Genomic DNA, 16,884 nt, shown 5'->3' with positions numbered 1-16,884 from the left:
AAGCGACTGAGAAAAACTGTAAAAGAAGCACAGATAAAACAGTTACTGAGTATCGAAATTGGTGTCTCCTCAGCACATACAATATAACCTTGACATAACTAAACAAACTCACACACATACTGGTTTGTCTGCATTCTCACAACAATACACATACTGATTAGCAGTGTCGTGAAGGTTACTTTTAAAATGGATTCCACTAAAGATTGCAGAATACATGCCCTAAAATGTATTTTTTTTTTCCGATATTGACATTATTCCGCTTATTATACGGCTACTTGCCAAAATGAAAAGACAGAGCAGAGATGCTTTGTCTGCACATAAGCTAAAAGGCTATCAAATCCCAAACAAAGTATACACCGATTATTTAATGAATTTGAACAGCACACGGACGGCACAAAATGCCTTTATGCAGAACACTCGTCAAGAAACGAGAACCTATACTTGCCTAAAACATGCTGGCAGTCTGTATTTGCGTCATAGTCTGTCTTTGATTAGATTCAACTGCTTTTTAGTGGTCATTTCAAAGTCCAAGATTTGCATATTAAGGAGAAAACAACTGTATTTCCAGTTCACAATAACTTTGTGGCCATGCACCAAACTCCCTATTCAACAAACCCAAGGTAAAAATGTGTTTTTTTTTTTATTCTACACATCATCTTTAATACCATCGGTGTGGGGGGTGGGGGTGGGGGTGGGTCTATCTGTGGAAACCCGTGCTTTTGTCTGTCAGAGCTAGACTTGGTGCAATTGGATGCTTCTGCAGAGGTACGGACGTCCCTGTCGTTGGTGGATCTTGAACATGAGAGGATGAAAGAGAACTACTGATTGCATGGCATGTAAAATAATTAATCATTTAGCAAAACAGCACATAACTATTTTCAGTTAAGGATGTGATCTTTTAAAAAAGTCTGTTTCATCAATAAAAATGAGTTTGATCTTGATTTGTTTCTACATTGTTTGATTTCAGCATTACAGTTTTTCCTCGATCGTTTTGATACCTGTGTCAACTCTAAATTCACACTCTCAAAACAGTTAACACCCGTGTCTGAACAAAAGCACTCTGGACAAAATGACACATTTTGCTTGCAAAAGGCTGTTACTCTCTCAAAACACTTAAAACATGCAGCAAAAGCAAATCTTGCCTTCAAACACTACAACTTGTTGCCAATTAAAAAACACTCTTTAATCAATCATTACACACTGGACAACAAAATGCAAAATCAAAATGAGCATTTTTGCTATGTTTGTTCCATTACTTTCTCATTTTTCTGGTAGGCCTATCAGAAAAAAACTGTGAAAAGACAAAATGTACTGAATAAAAAATTAATTTATTAATTCCTCCCAAGATGTAACTGCCATTGACATGTAAGACATACAGTAAATACCTAGCAAGATACAGTAAATTTCAATGAACTATAACTTGTCACCTTTTGTACTGTTTTCTCCACCAAATAGGCAATACAGTATTGTCTAAATGTGCATTAGATCCATACTTGCAAATAGCAACACAGAACAGACATCTCTTATGTATAATGAATGATTGCTGATTGAAGAATTGTGCAAAGGAGTTTCACACAGGTGTATCAGAGATTCAGACTTATACAAGGAATCTATACCACCTGTGAAAAGATGTTTTACTTTTGTTTAGCATGGGAAAACCAATAGAGTTTGGGGCTTTTGAATGACACCTGTGTTAACTGTTTTGCAAAAGGGTGTGAGAAATGTGTAAACCCAATGAAAATGTGTGAACACATTCACAAGAGATGACTTCTGCTGTGCAAAGAATGTAGTCATGAAGATCAAATGGGTTCCAGTTTACTTAAGCAGGTAAAAGCAATCGAGAAAAACTGTAATGATAGCTCATGAACACTAGAACAAGTCTGACAAGTGCCACTATGGGGCAGTAGAGAGAGAATTCCAACTTATTTGAATTGGAAAAAAATTATGCAATTGCAGATCATTTGCCTCATGTTTAGTATATTATTATCATATACACTCACATTGTATGTGTGCCTGCGAGAGGAACAAGTAACATACAATATTCAAAGCACTTGCTATAACAGTTAAACAATCCAGGGGAAATATCTGTGGGATTTTCAGAATTTCCCCGTAGTAAAGACAATAACACAAACTTTCAGCAACGAAATGTTTTTATTTTGGGTTCCAGCACAGTTTATTATGATGTCATTCATTTCAAATTATTCTGCCTAAATAAACATCACTGGCAGTTTTCTTTCAAAACTTTCTGACGTACTGACTCAAGGACGGTCTCCTTTTTTCATACATTTGTAGAGCCTGTTCAGCCTGAGGATGTCATTCTCACTCATCTCTCTTGCTTTTCCAATCTCTACGTTGGGGTCAGGAATAGGCACCATGGTGGGCTCTTTGTTAATTGAAAAGGCAGTTCTGAAAAAAGACAACATAACACAATCATTGCCATTACATGTGCAAAGTTCAGTAAAACTCCAAAGTATAGCATATATTCCACATTTTGTTTTTTGTCCGAGCTAGCATTCTGATTTTTATAAAACTTGGTGGGGATGGATGAAAGAATGGACCATTCAATTTTGTACAGTTGAGGCCAAAAAGTTTGGTGGCTAACACACATTTTTTACTTAGCTGATTCAGTTGTTGTGGTGTGCAGAGTGCTTAGATGCACATTACCAGTGATTCACTGCAAATAGCTTCATTAGCATAAGCGTTAATCTAATTTTCACCCTAGCACAAATGACCATCTGACATCATTTCAGTAACAACACAGGGGAAAGTGTGAACGAGTAAATTTCGGTCGACTCAAAGACGCGACGCATGCTGTAAAAATGACGCAATTCTCGTCACGCGCTCACCAGTGCCGCGTGCGCGGGACGCAGACGCGGGACCGTACCATAGGCTTAAGTCGGCTAAAATCACGGTTTCATTCTGACTGGATTATAAAAGCAAAGTGATTACTATTAGTTTGGTCAAGGGTACAACAGTGGTATCAAAGAGGTACTAGAGGGCCTTATACCGGGCCCCTGGTATTGATGTCAAAACTAGATCTGAGGGTCAAAAAACCGGATTATATTCTCCACCTTTTCCAACGGCAACCTCTTCATTCTGGACGTTATGTCATCTGAACCCAGCAAGTAACGCACTCGTGACTACTCAACAGAGACTGAACCAGAATCACCTACCGCTTGCGCTACTTCTACATCCATCGAGGTCAGTTTACTACAATCCATAAACAACAAACTTGCAATACTGGAACATCTGCACGCAGATATTAAGGACTTAAAAGCCAGCCTCGAATTTTCCCAATCACAGATCGACACACTCGCATTAGAAAACCGTGAACTCAAAGGAAATATTACAAACTTATCCGACCATGTTAATCAACTCACCAGCGAAAATCGGATCATGAAAGAAACAATCCTAGACCTCCAGTGCCGCAGCATGCGCGATAACCTCATTTTTTCTGGAATTCCCCTGCCAACTTCTAAAGATACACCCGACGACCCAGAGAAAGCAGTTAAAGAATTCTTGCAGTCATCTCTCAAACTACCGCCAGAAACAGTTGACAAGATTACCTTCCACCGTGTACACCGTCTCACTTCCAAAGACAATAAAAAACCTCCTCCAATTATCGCCAAGTTCGAACACTTCAAACACAAAGAACTCATCAAAAGCAAAGGGAAAGAACTGAAAGGCACTTCATTCGGACTAAACGACCAATTCCCACAAGTAATACAGGAAAGAAGAAGAGCCCTCTTGCCCATAATGAAACAACTCAGGCAAGAGGGCAAACGAGCAGCACTGTCAGTCGATAAACTGTATGTCAATGGAACTCTGTATCGCAACCCCAATATCACCACCTGGCTATAGCACATCATACATCATGCCAACATACATCTTGATTATAACATTGTCACCCTCAACTCTCTCTAACCCACTGCCTACTGATGCTTGGATCACCTCTCTCTTCTCTCTTCTTATGTTTCATTCCTTTTGCTCCCCCTACCCACCCATTCTCTTTTGCTCTCTCAATGTTTAATGTTATTCATGGTGTTTTGTCTATACATGTTTGCTTGTGTGTCCTGTCTGTTTTTGTTTATTATGTCTATAGGCTAAAGTCAAATTATGATCTGTATGTTTTCAATGCTAAACAGGAAATGTTCATGCTGTCACCACTCCAGAACCAAATTCCTACCTCTTTATGCTCTATATTCTTCTCAGCCCCTACCCTTTACATCTCATTCAAGCACACCACATTACACACCTATTCCTCCACCCCCCCTTCCCCCTCTCCTATCTAACTGACACCTGCACACACTCTCACACACACAATACCCACCTTATCAAACATTTTCATAACTGTACAATCACAACATGGTAACACTTACATTCCTGACCTGGAACATCCGTGGGATTGGATCTCAGGCAAAGAGGCTGAAAATCTTAAATCATTTGGATAGTTTAAAAGCTGACATATGTCTCCTACAAGAAACTCATCTCTCAGAATTAGACTACACCCGCATCAAATCAAGACAATTCAATCACATTTTCTCATCTCATTACAATACAAAACAAAGGGGAGTTTGCATTCTGATTAACAAAAGAATCTCATTCATCCATAACGCCACCATCACAGACCCAGAAGGACGTTTTGTCATCATAAACATCTCAATTCACAATGCCCCTGTAACAATTGTTAATGTTTATGGCCCTAATACAGACAACCCAGTTTTCTTTCAGAACCTCTTCACCTCCATCTCAACTCTATCGGGCTGTCCCATCATAATTGCAGGCGACTTTAATACAGTGTTAGACCCCACATTTGACAGATCTGATCACTCTAAAAGCAAACGAATCTGGCAATCCACAAAAACAATAAAACAGTTCATGGCGATTCTGGCCTTGGCGATTGTTGGCGGCTTCAGCACCCAGACTCCAAATGCTACTCTTTTTTCTCTCCGGTCCACCACTCCTATTCCCGTATTGATTATTTTCTAACCAGCAACTCTATAATGAAAAATATCTCTGATTCAACTATTCATCCCATAGTCATTAGCGATCATGCCCCAGTTACAATTAAATGGAACATAACGAACCAACAGCGACCAATTAGCAAATGGCGTTTTAATACATCCCTCTTACAAGACCCAAATTTCATCAGTTTTGTTGGGAGAGAGTGGGCATTCTTTCTAGAAATGAACGGCTCCCCTGAATCATCTCCTTCCCTTCTGTGGGAAACAGGAAAAGCAGTACTCAGAGGAAGAATCATCTCATATTCAGTATACAAAAAAAGAAGGAAAAAGAACAGGAAGTAGAACTCAACAATAAAATTAAACAGTTAGAAGAAACCAATGCAAGCAACCCAACTGAAGAAACACAGGCAAAACTTAGGAAACATAAATTCAAACTCAATGAAATACTCAATAAACACACTCAATTTATGATTCACCGTCTAAGGCAGGAAAACTTCCACCATAGCAATAAATCAGGTAAATACTTAGCCAATCAAATCCAACGTAACAAAGAAAAAATCAACAATCCCGGTCATAAAGAACTCAGCAGGGAAGCTAACCAGCTCACCTGAAGAAATAAATCATGTTTTTTTACCAGTTTTACAATAAACTATATTCTTCAGAAATAAACCCCAACCAGGAATTCATAGACTCTTTTCCTAAACAGCATCGAATTACCACAACTCAATGAGACCGAAATAAAAACCTAGAATCACCTATAACTCAACAAGAACTGTTTGATGCTCTGAAACAGATGCCCGATAATAAAGCACCAGGTCCGATGGCTTTCCTGCTGAGTTCTACAAACAATTTTGGACCATCTTAGCTCCACTTTTCATCAGAATGATTAATGAATCAAAACAGAAAGGACGTCTTCCAACTAGTTCCACCACAGCCTCAATTTCACTGCTCCTCAAGCCCAATAAGGACCCAACATTGCCATCCAGCTACCGACCAATTTCTCTCCTCAATGTGGACAATAAGATAATCGCAAAAAATGCTAGCACACAGATTAGCAGAGGTCACCCCAGCCATTATCCACCCAGACCAAACAGGCTTCATTAAAGGTAGAATTTCATCCACCAACACCCGCAGACTGTTAAATATAATGTATCACTCTACAAATTTTCAAGATAATACCATCATAGCAACTCTGGGCCTTGAAAAAAGCTTTTGATAGGGTGAACTGGAATTTCCTGTTTTCCACATTAGGGAGGTTTGGCTTCGGAGTCGTTCATTAACTGGATTAAACTTCTATATACCTCTCCTTCAGCCACAGTAATCACCAATGGACTAACATCACAAAGTTTCACTCTTCACCGGGAACTAGACAGGGTGCCCACTCTCCCCTCACTATTTACAATCTTCATTGAACCCCTAGCAGCTGCCATCCGTCAGAACCCCCTCATCAAAGGTGTCCAGACTCCATATATGCATCACAAAATCAGCCTTTATGCTGACGACATTCTTCTCTTTCTTCAAGACCCCACAACATCAGTAGAAGAAACCATCAAACTCATTGACACATTCTCTAAAATTTCTGAATACTCAATCAATTGGAATAAATCTGCAGTTCTCCCATTACATCCCAACAGCTGGGATGTGACAGCCAACTCTTCACCTATCCCACTCTGCACTAACTATATCACTTACTTAGGGATAAAAGTCTCCCCAGGCTGTCAGACTTATTTAGCCTAAATTATTCCCCTCTACTCACTTCAATAGATGATGACCTTCAACGCTGGAAGAACCTCCCCATTATCCATCATGGGTAGAATCTCAGTAATCAAAATGACAATACTGCCCAAAATAAACTATCTATTCTCTATGATTCCAACCCAGCCCACCACCCTCTGGTTTAAGTCTCTCGATTCATTAATCACTAAATTCTACTGGAAAGATAAGACCCCAAGGATCAAACTCGCCACTCTCCAAAAACCAAAAGCAATGGGAGGACTAGAGGCCCCACACTTCCAGCACTATGCCCTGGCCAACCAGCTCCACTTCATCCACAAATGGCTACACCCCACCCCCTCAGACAACACCTGGTTAGACCTAGAACAAACAATCTGTAAAGAAATTAAAATCTCAGATCTCCCTTTCTGCAGTCAGTCGGTCAAAAACATCCATCCTTCAAAGCCCCAACAATTTCAGCTACTCTGACAGCCTGGTGGAGATTCTACCACATCACTAATTCACCTATAGCACCATCAATTCGCACCCCGATTTGGAATAACCCAGATTTCACCGTCAATAAAAACACTTAACTTTCACACATGGATGGGAAAGGGCATCACTCACCTTCAACACATTCTTCAAGACAATAATCTGGCCTCATTTTCCTGTTTGGTCCAGAAGCACGGCATCGAGTAAACACTTCTTACAATACCTGCAAATTAAATCATCTATCCTAGGAAAAATTAACATCCAGACAGCTAACCTTGACATTCCCCCACCAATCTCAGAGCTGCTTAATATTCCCTCTCCCAAAAAAATACTCTCCCAAATTTACAAAATTATATCTTGTTCAGAAAAACAATTGGCCTGCCATATCACAAATGGGAATCAGACTTATCAATTACTCCCCGTTGCCGACTTCTGGACCAAAATGTGCAAAAACATCTACCTCATGACAAAGAATAGTAATCTACAACTAATACAATACAAGGTTCTTCACAGATTCCACTACACTGCACATAAATTGGCAAAAATGGGGTTTGGCTCGGATCTTTGCACTCACTGCACACAAAATAACCCAGATACATACATTCATGCGGTTTGGCATTGCACTCCAATCAACCACTTCTGGGTGAGTGTCACAAAATCTCTCTCTTCCATCTTTGGCTGTCACATCCCAGCATCCCTTCCTTATGCATACTTGGTGATACATCCACAGTCAATTTAAGCAACTCCGCAATAAAACACTACTGGTAGCTGACTATCGCCAAGAAAACAATCCTCATGAACTGGAAATCTAGGAAAAAAGCTCACATCACTCATTGGAAAAACTTGTTAACAGACTATATATCATTAGAAAACCTATCAACTACAAACTTAATCAATACTCAGGATACAACCTCTCCTTGGTACCCCTTTATCACCTACTTACAGTCCTGACCCTCTTTGCCTGAGTTCCATCTCCACACGATCATAACACACTTTATCAACAGATACACATATCATCGAACACTAGGCAGGGGAGGGTAGCTGGAACTATTATTGTTATTATTATTATTATTATTATTAGTAGTAATATAAATAGCATCCCCTTCTTTCCCCTCCCCCTTTATTTACATTCTCTGATAACTTTACTAATTTCACTCTTTCTCTGCCTCTCCCATCGTTATTCTGCCGGGCCCCATTGGATGGCTTGGGAGACTCGGTCCCTGGCATGGTCGCTGTGTGGTTTTGCATTGGTTGGGTCCTGTGGGTTATCTATTGGCCCTGGGCCCCCGGTGTGCACCCTCCTCATACGCTCATGCACACGCCTTGTCCTGGAAGCACACAGCACGCTTTACTCTCTTTTTTATCGCACTACATGTTAGGTGACATACATAAACAAAAACTACAAAACAGGCTAGGGGTAAGAGTGGAGTGCAGGTAGATGCCTCATCAGGTGTCTATCTGCATGCCTCACTTATTTTAATGCACACATTGTTGAGGCATACATCTTACACAGGGTAAGTGTGGTGTGCATGGGGAAATCCTGACAGATATTCACCATGCATGCCCACTTCTTTTAATGCTACATTCTAGATAGACCCCTCAACCTAGCCATTCACATACTGTACATATTTAGGTCAAGAGTGGCGTGTTGGGTGAAGGTCTGGGGGCGAGTGTGGTTGGTCGTGGTAGTGGGGATGTGTGCATATGCTGGGGCCTGAGGCGATGGGTGGCACGCAGGTCCTCCCCTCTGTCAGCTCGTCGCAGTATAACTGCAGGGGCTGGGTGGAACTGTGGCCATTAATGGGTGCCCAGGTTGGCAATCAGTCAGGCAATCAACCAGGCAATCAGTTATTCCTATTATTATACTTATCATTAATAGAATAATTACAACTCCTCTCCTGAAACCCTCCCTCTCTATGTTCCAGCTTCTCTCCTCCTGGCCCAACAGCAAACCAGCCTTATACATATGCGCACACACACACACACACACACACACATCCATCCTCACATACTCACTACCCCTCACCCCCCATCCCCACCCCCATCCCAACACCACCTCATTCACACTCTTAGAGCTACCATCCGCACCCCCCCATCCCCCCTTCTTTTCATTCCGGTCATCAATTTCATCCCTGATAATCATATCTGTAATCATCCTGGACGCAAATCATCCTTAGCCTTTCTGTTATTAATGTTATGTTGTGTTATGTTTGTGGAAGCCAAGTCAATGTGATGTCTTGTTAAGTTACAGTATGTGTTTATGTAATGTACGCCTGTTTGTCGATGTAGTATTCATGTGCATGTCGTAGTGTTGCATTTTCTGTAATGTCAATGATGTTTGCAAATAAAAAAAAAAAAAAAAAAAAAAAAAACTAGATCTGAGGGTGAATCCCAGGGTAAAAAAGTGAAAAGAGTACAGAATTAGGGAAAGCAATATATTGCCTTACCCCTGTTACCATTGCGAAATACAGCAGAGTAAAACAGCTGCATGGTTTGAGGACGACCTGGCCTCATGTCTAGAGGTCACACTTGTATGCACCTGTGGTAATGGGGGGGCAGCCATAGCCTACTGGTTAGCAATTCGGACCTGTAACCGGAGGGTTGCTGGTTCGAACCCTGACCAGTAGGCTGAAGTGCCCTTGAGCAAGGCACCTAACCCCTCACTGCTCCCCGAAAGCTGTTGATGCAGGCAGCTCACTCGCGCCGGATTAGTGTGTGCTTCACCTCACTGTGTGTACACTGTGTGCTGTGTGTGTTTCACTAATTCACGGATTGGGATAAATGCAGAGACCAAATTTCCCTCACGGGATCAAAAGAGTATATATACTTATACTTATACTTATACTTAATGCATGACAGAGTTGTAGTCATAAGGAGTTTCCTGGTTCAGAGTTTCAATCTTGTCAAAGTTGTACGCCATCACTGTTAATAACAGCACACAGGAAGAGAAAAGTAAGCAAGCTCTGGTGGAAACAGACTGCATATTGTTGAACTGCTGTCAAATGTGTTGTATATTGCAGTGGCTTGTGCTTCAAGATGCTAGTACTATACTTGCAATAGCACATGTAGGTTACATACTGGGCTCGATGTTCTCATAGAGGATTTTGATGTGGTTGTCCCGGTCACTGCGGGTCTGCTCGTGGTTGAAGCCCAGAGCGTGCAGCAGCTCGTGCTGGACGGTGTGGTGGTAGACGCAGCCCTGGCGATTCAGAGAGAGACTCTGCTCCTGACCTCGGCGCCCCACATGGGAATAACACCTGCAGTCCACCAGCAGAATATGTGAGCAGTTACATTGTGGTTTGTATCATTAAAACATGATGTGAGGTTAAAACATTAAAACCAATATTCTTTTCTGTTCATTTGTGTTCCATTGTTTACGAAAGATTCTACAATAGTATAGTACACAGTGATTTGTTTGAGCGATGGAAACACACATAGGGCCTTATCATGACAGTCTAAAACGTATGGTCATTGGCGAATATTTTAAACAAATTTCGGGGTTTGTCCAGTTCATATTGGGTGTGGTTTACACTGTAAAATCTAACACTTGTGTAAACTTGCATTAACCTTGTTTACTTTACTTTCAGCAACAAATGTGTGCATCTTAATGATTAGAGTAAAGTAACAGTTACTTCCATGTTGAAAAAAAGCATGTTACTTCATATAATAAGACTGAGGTCAACTTGTCTGAGACAAGTAACCTCAACAGTGACAAATTTCTACCATTAGGAGGCGCCCTTGCGCGTATTTCTGCAGGGAAGAAGAAGAAGAAGAAGTGGGAGCATGCAAGGAAGACGTTAACGTTACTGTGCTGGAGTGATTTGAATTTTCGCCCTCTCAGTTTGCTCTTCCGAAGAATCGTTGTTGAAAGCATTCAGAAGATAAAAAATAAACATCAGACCTTTTCCTTTCGGAAGACTTTGTGGTAAGCTGTAAGGATATACATGTTGGTGAACTGTTTTTATTTTGCCCAGGCATGTTTTGGGTTCCCACAGATGTTTTGCATTAACAGTTGGATAAATTAATGTGTAACTTTAACTACTAGTAAATTACTGTCCAATTCGAAGTTGGCAGCTAATTTAGAATTTTAAAGCAGGAGGTAGTGAATACAGGAATCAAAGTTAAGGTTAGCTGCGAATTTAGAAGATGGTAGTGTAAGCATGCAGTGGAAATGTACACATTGCATTTTTTCGGCAGACAAAAGAGGTCAGTTATTTAAGCATTATCGTCTAAGACATGGCGGGTTTATTCGGCAACAACCAATACCTTGTCTTCATATGGACTGTTTATGCACTTTTTAGTCATATGGGGAGCCCTGCACTGAAGCAGATTTTTTCACATGTGCGTAGTCATTTGAAATTAACATTCCATGCCCATATGAAGGGTGTGATTTTCATACTCGTGTGTATTCAACATTTAAAGGAGATGTTCGGTATGATATTGACCTAAAGTGTGTTGAAACATGATACCTTGAACATTTGTCTCATAGCTCATCTCGGCTTGTCCCCTGCACTCCGAAATCTGGCGCTATTAGCTGATGCTACCAACAGGTTTCCGATGGGGTGCCTCGGCATCGGGCCTATCCATGCAAATAAATCACTGGTTTACACCATTTACGGTAAGTGGTAAGTTTCCATGGATGTAATTCAATGCTGAAAATTGCTTGTATGTTTCTAAATCTTTTGTATCATTTCATGCTGATGACATCCTCAAGAGATCAACACAAAGCTTGGATTACTTGCAGCAGCATTACCGTTTACGTTTAATTTATTTTATATTTCAGCAAGGTACAGTTTGGACGCTAATAACTAATCAGTCATATATTTAACTGTTGCCTTTGTGTTTCTATTTGTTTTACAGGTTACTGATGGTGAGAACGTGTGGGCACAAGTCTCCTTTGGGCTGCTGACGGTCGGTGATGATGACACACCGGTTGATCTAACTCTTATCCACCTGGAGCCAGTGTCTACAGCCATCATCATTGAGGGGAGGCTGGTAATGGATGGTCTCAAAAGTTTGCCTGAGGCACTCTGCATCTTGTTTGGGTTATCATATGCCTTACACCTTGATTACCCCAAGTCAATGAAAAATACATTGAATTTCATTCAAAAGGTGATGCTTGGTTTGGGTCAGAACAAGCTACCACCAAAATGGCAAAGTCTTTAAAATATTCTGCTGAGATGTTTTCTATTTTTTGAGCTTATATGGTTCTAAACTGAAAGGAGAATTCTGGTGTGATATTGACTTAAAGTGTGTTGAAACATGATGCCGAGTGTGAACGTATGTCTCATAGCTCATTTCGGCTTGTCCCCTGCACTCCGAAATCTGGCGCTAGCTAGCCGATGCTACCAACATCTTTTTCAATGGGGGTGCCTCGGCATCGGTCAAGCCATGCAAATAAATCACTGTTTTACACCATTTATGAGGCTCAAAGTATCTCCACACTTCATTGGTAAACTCAATTCTGTGGAAATGCATGGATTTCAGTTGCTGCTACTGGAAGCAACTGGAATACATGCATTTCCACAGAATTATTTTTGGAATCTGATCCCTTATCATACCTGTTCATTAGTACTCGTCGCTCGACTTATCGTGACTAAATTCAAGATGGCTGCGAACGGTAAACTTTCTTAAGGTACTGTCTGTATAAATCGTCTTGTAAATAAACTACCAGTGCTTTTTCCAAGTTCTCAATGTCTCGTTTTAAATGTCAGGGCCCTCGGAAGTCTACCAATGAAGTGTGGAGATATTTTGAGCCTCGTAAATGCTTTGAAACAGTGATTTATTTGCATGGCTAGGCCGATGCCGAGGCAACCCTATTGAAAAAGCTGTTGGTAGCATCGGCTAACTAGTGCCAGATTTCGGAGTGCAGGGGACAAGCCGACACACACTTTTCAACACACTTTAGGTCAATATCATACCGGAATTCCCCTTTAAGTCTGTGGTGGTAAGTCATTTAGAATTTGGCCCTATAAATTGGTGGCCCGATTTAAGTTTTAAGAGATGTTTAAAGGGATATTCCACCATTTGAGGAATTACACTCATTTTCCACCTCCCCTTGAGTTAAACAATTGATTTTTACCTTTCTCCAGTTCATCCAGGCGTTCTCCGAGTCTGGCGATACTAGTTTTAGCTCCATCCTAGCATAGATCATTGAATCTGACTAGACCATTAGCTTATCACGTTTAAAAGTGACTTAAGATTTCCAGGAATTTTCCTATTTAAAACTTGTCTCCTTTCAAGTTAGAAAGTGTAATAAGACCAACGGAAAATTAAACGTGGCGATTTTCTAGGCTGATTTGACATGGAACTATACTCTCATTCCAGCGTAATAATCAAGGAACACCATGGGCACAGCAGCACAATGATATCATGCAGCACCTGAAAATAGTCCCTGTAGGCTAACTTCCAGCAACAAAGTTGAGCTGCAGCAGACGAATCGGTTAGTGACTGGATTATTACGCCTGAATGAGAGTATAGTTCCATGTCAAATCAGCCTAGACAATCTCTACATTTGATTTTCCATTGGTCTTATTACACTTTCTTACTTGAAAGGAGACAAGTTTTAAATAGGAAAATTACCGGGAATCTTAGTCACTTTTAAACGGATGCTAGCAGGCTTGTGATGCTAATGGACTAATTCGATTCAATGATCTATGCTAGGCTGGAGCTAAAAGTGGTATCGCCAGTCTTAGAGAATGGCTGGATGAACTGGAGAAAGGTAACTCACGGAGAGGTGGAAAATGAAACGGTGGAATATCCCTTTAAGAAGACAGTATTTTTCATGTATTGTGTTAATTTACGTTAGACTACTGTGTTGATTTTTATTTGGTACAGGCTACTGAGATACTTTAAAGTGTGTATATTTTAGTTTCAGGCCTTTTAAAAAGATTTTTATAAAATGTTCAAGGAGAAAAAAAGGAAGATGTAGGTTGTTGCTGCCATTTAAGACATTTTAAGATGTTTGTGTTTTTTTTTTTATTATTATTAAAACGACACAATTTTGTTGTTTTTACAAGAATAATAAATAATTCAAAGCCGTATTTGTACCTTGATGCAGTTGTAAATGTCATTATTTTAGAATAGAGCCTATTTGTATTCAAACTTGTGTATATGAGTAATATTTACTTGCTAAATTGAAGGCAATCGGTTTCCATGGTTTCACCAAGTAAGATTAACTTGCTGTTCAAGTAACTGTTACTACATATTCCAGATATGAGGAATTGGTTGATTAGTTACCTCAACTTCAGAACATGAGTTTTATGAATGAAAACTAAAGTACACTTCACTTGCAATACCTAGGTAGGTTAAAGATGAATTTGCTGTAGTGTTAATACACTACACTAAGGAATTGCTTGTAAGCTCAGTTTTAGAATCCTAGTCCACTTTAGTCTGATTTTTCAAGGCAATCGGTTTCCATGGTTTTTTTAAGTAAGGTTTACTTATTGGATTTTACAGTGTAGTTATGAAACGTCTGGAAAATGGCGCAAGAAGGTGAGCCTTATGTTTCTTAATCAGACATGGGTGTGTTTTGGGCATAACATCGTTTAAACTAATGAGAATGACATATGTCATTCCCTTTAACAGCGTGCGCAACTTCAAACAATGCATCGGTATTTTGATAGTCAGCGGTGCATTTGAAGGAATCTGCTTGCGAGACAACTTAGACAACGTGCCAGATCCCTCCTCAGGTCATTAGTTGCCATACCTCTTGGCGCGTTGCTCAAAAAAAGAGACGTGCAAACTAAGAATTTAAACGTTGCGCCAGGAAAATAACCTGTTTTCTGCCATGCCCCAGGTCGAAAATTGGGCCCATGTAGTTGAGTGATTATGCTAGGCAGGGCCAGGGGCATTTACCCATTGAGAGACAGGATGTGGATCCAGGCTCTCTGATTAGTCCTTGGAATAAATCTGATACAGGATACACGTAGACTGCAGTGCACGCAAAATCACAGACTCCTCTCGATCAGCTGTAATAATAATAAAAAAATCATTATTCTTTAAAAATATGATCATAGTATTTTGTTGACATTATATCGATATCATTAGTGGTTATAAGAGCAATAGCAATTAGTCATTACATTGCATGCCAAAAATGGCTAATTGTTCATGGAAAAGTGAAAGATAGAAAGAAAAAAGCATGTTAAACTTACAGTAATGATCGTGGATTTTGTGAGGTACGTAGACATTCCCATCCCCTGATTTGGGCCACATGCAGCCAGAGCTTGTGCAGGGGTCAGCATTTCTCTCGTACTCCTCCTCCGAACTGTAGGCGATGTCGTCAATCACAAAAGGCTCATCTGTGCACTAAAAGAAAGGATGTTGTGGAATATAATATAATAAGTATTTTGGTTTAAATGATTCGGTGTCAATTACTTTCAGCCGAGGTGCCCCCAACACCGGAAAGTATTGTGTCTTACCAACATTTTTGTTTGCTTTCTCAATGATCTCAGAAACGGAAAGATCCACGTCCTCGGGAGCCTCTGTTGTAAAGTTTGTGATTAGCATTATAGTTATCACATCATGTCCTTCTACTGAACAATTAGAAATGTATGTCGTGTGTGATCAAGTTATTAAGACCTTATGTAAATAACTTACATGATTGCATGGTTTCATGAACACCAATCACATTGTGGACAGAAGAAGAAAACATATACTTGAGTCAGTCAATGAAAGCTATTGTAACACACACACACACACACACACACACAAACAAACTCACAGAGACATAGACAGACAAACATGTGCACACACACACCCACACAACACACAATGACTGAACAATGAGTGACTAACCTCAGCTCTAATGGAAGACACCAACAGAAGGGCCAAAAGACCAAGGCTGATTTTCCATGCAGCCATGTGGAGCACTTGATGAAGAGAAGTGAAATAACATTATTCCCATTTTGGGGGACAAATAAACAACACAAAACGTATTTGTGTGTGTGTCTGTGTGTGTGTGTGTGTGTGTATGTGTGTGTGTGTGTCAAATACAAAATCCTTTTTCAATGAACCAACATGGATTATACTCACTCCCCCTCTTGGAATACTAGCAAAGGAATGTGTCAGACAGAGACATGTAGACAGCTTTATATAACGCATGTCATGATGTCACCGGAAACATAATGTAATAACACCATGTGGGATGGCTTTTTTTTTTCATAAAGTAACTTTAGATATCACGATAATAGTGTTTCTGTGTATATATGGTCAAGAGTCTGTTCTCTCATGGGTTTCTCTTCCCACAGATATGGGCAAACAGGCAAAATCTACAGTGTCGATCTGGCAAAATAAATGTTTTTCATACATTGAAAAAATTTTTCATTGATGTGAAACGTGTTAAACCAATGAAACAGTGTTAACACGTTTGCACAAGATCACTTCTGCTGTGCTGAGAAGGTGAAGCTCAAGATCAAGCAGATCCCAGTTTCATTAAGTGCATCTCAGCAATCGAGAAAAAACATGGTGCGATATGAATTGCCTACTCTGCATATCTGAATTGATCATTGCAATGAAAAACTTAATCACCACATAATCAGTAAGTGCATGCAGTCAGCCAAAAGCAGAGCAATTACACTATGTCAAATATGAAATAATAACTTTGTCAAATAAAGTTCTCATGTGCTGTTTACAGCATAATTGCAGGTAGATGAATGGTTATGTAGGAAAACAAATATGTTGAGTTTCACCTTCAACTAGGGCTGAACAATTTGGA

General features: G+C 40.1%; 1 pseudogene; it reads right to left on the bottom strand.

Moving 5' to 3' along the window:
• Positions 1-2,229: 2,229 nt before the first annotated feature.
• Positions 2,230-16,031, bottom strand: LOC125302812 (annotated as a pseudogene).
• Between the last annotated feature and the right edge of the window lie 853 nt (positions 16,032-16,884).

Source organism: Alosa alosa, chromosome 11 (assembly GCF_017589495.1).
Source record: "Alosa alosa isolate M-15738 ecotype Scorff River chromosome 11, AALO_Geno_1.1, whole genome shotgun sequence".
NCBI lineage: Eukaryota > Metazoa > Chordata > Actinopteri > Clupeiformes > Clupeidae > Alosa > Alosa alosa.
Note: the sequence above shows the minus strand (reverse complement) of the source record. Positions and strands in the feature narration are given on the sequence as shown.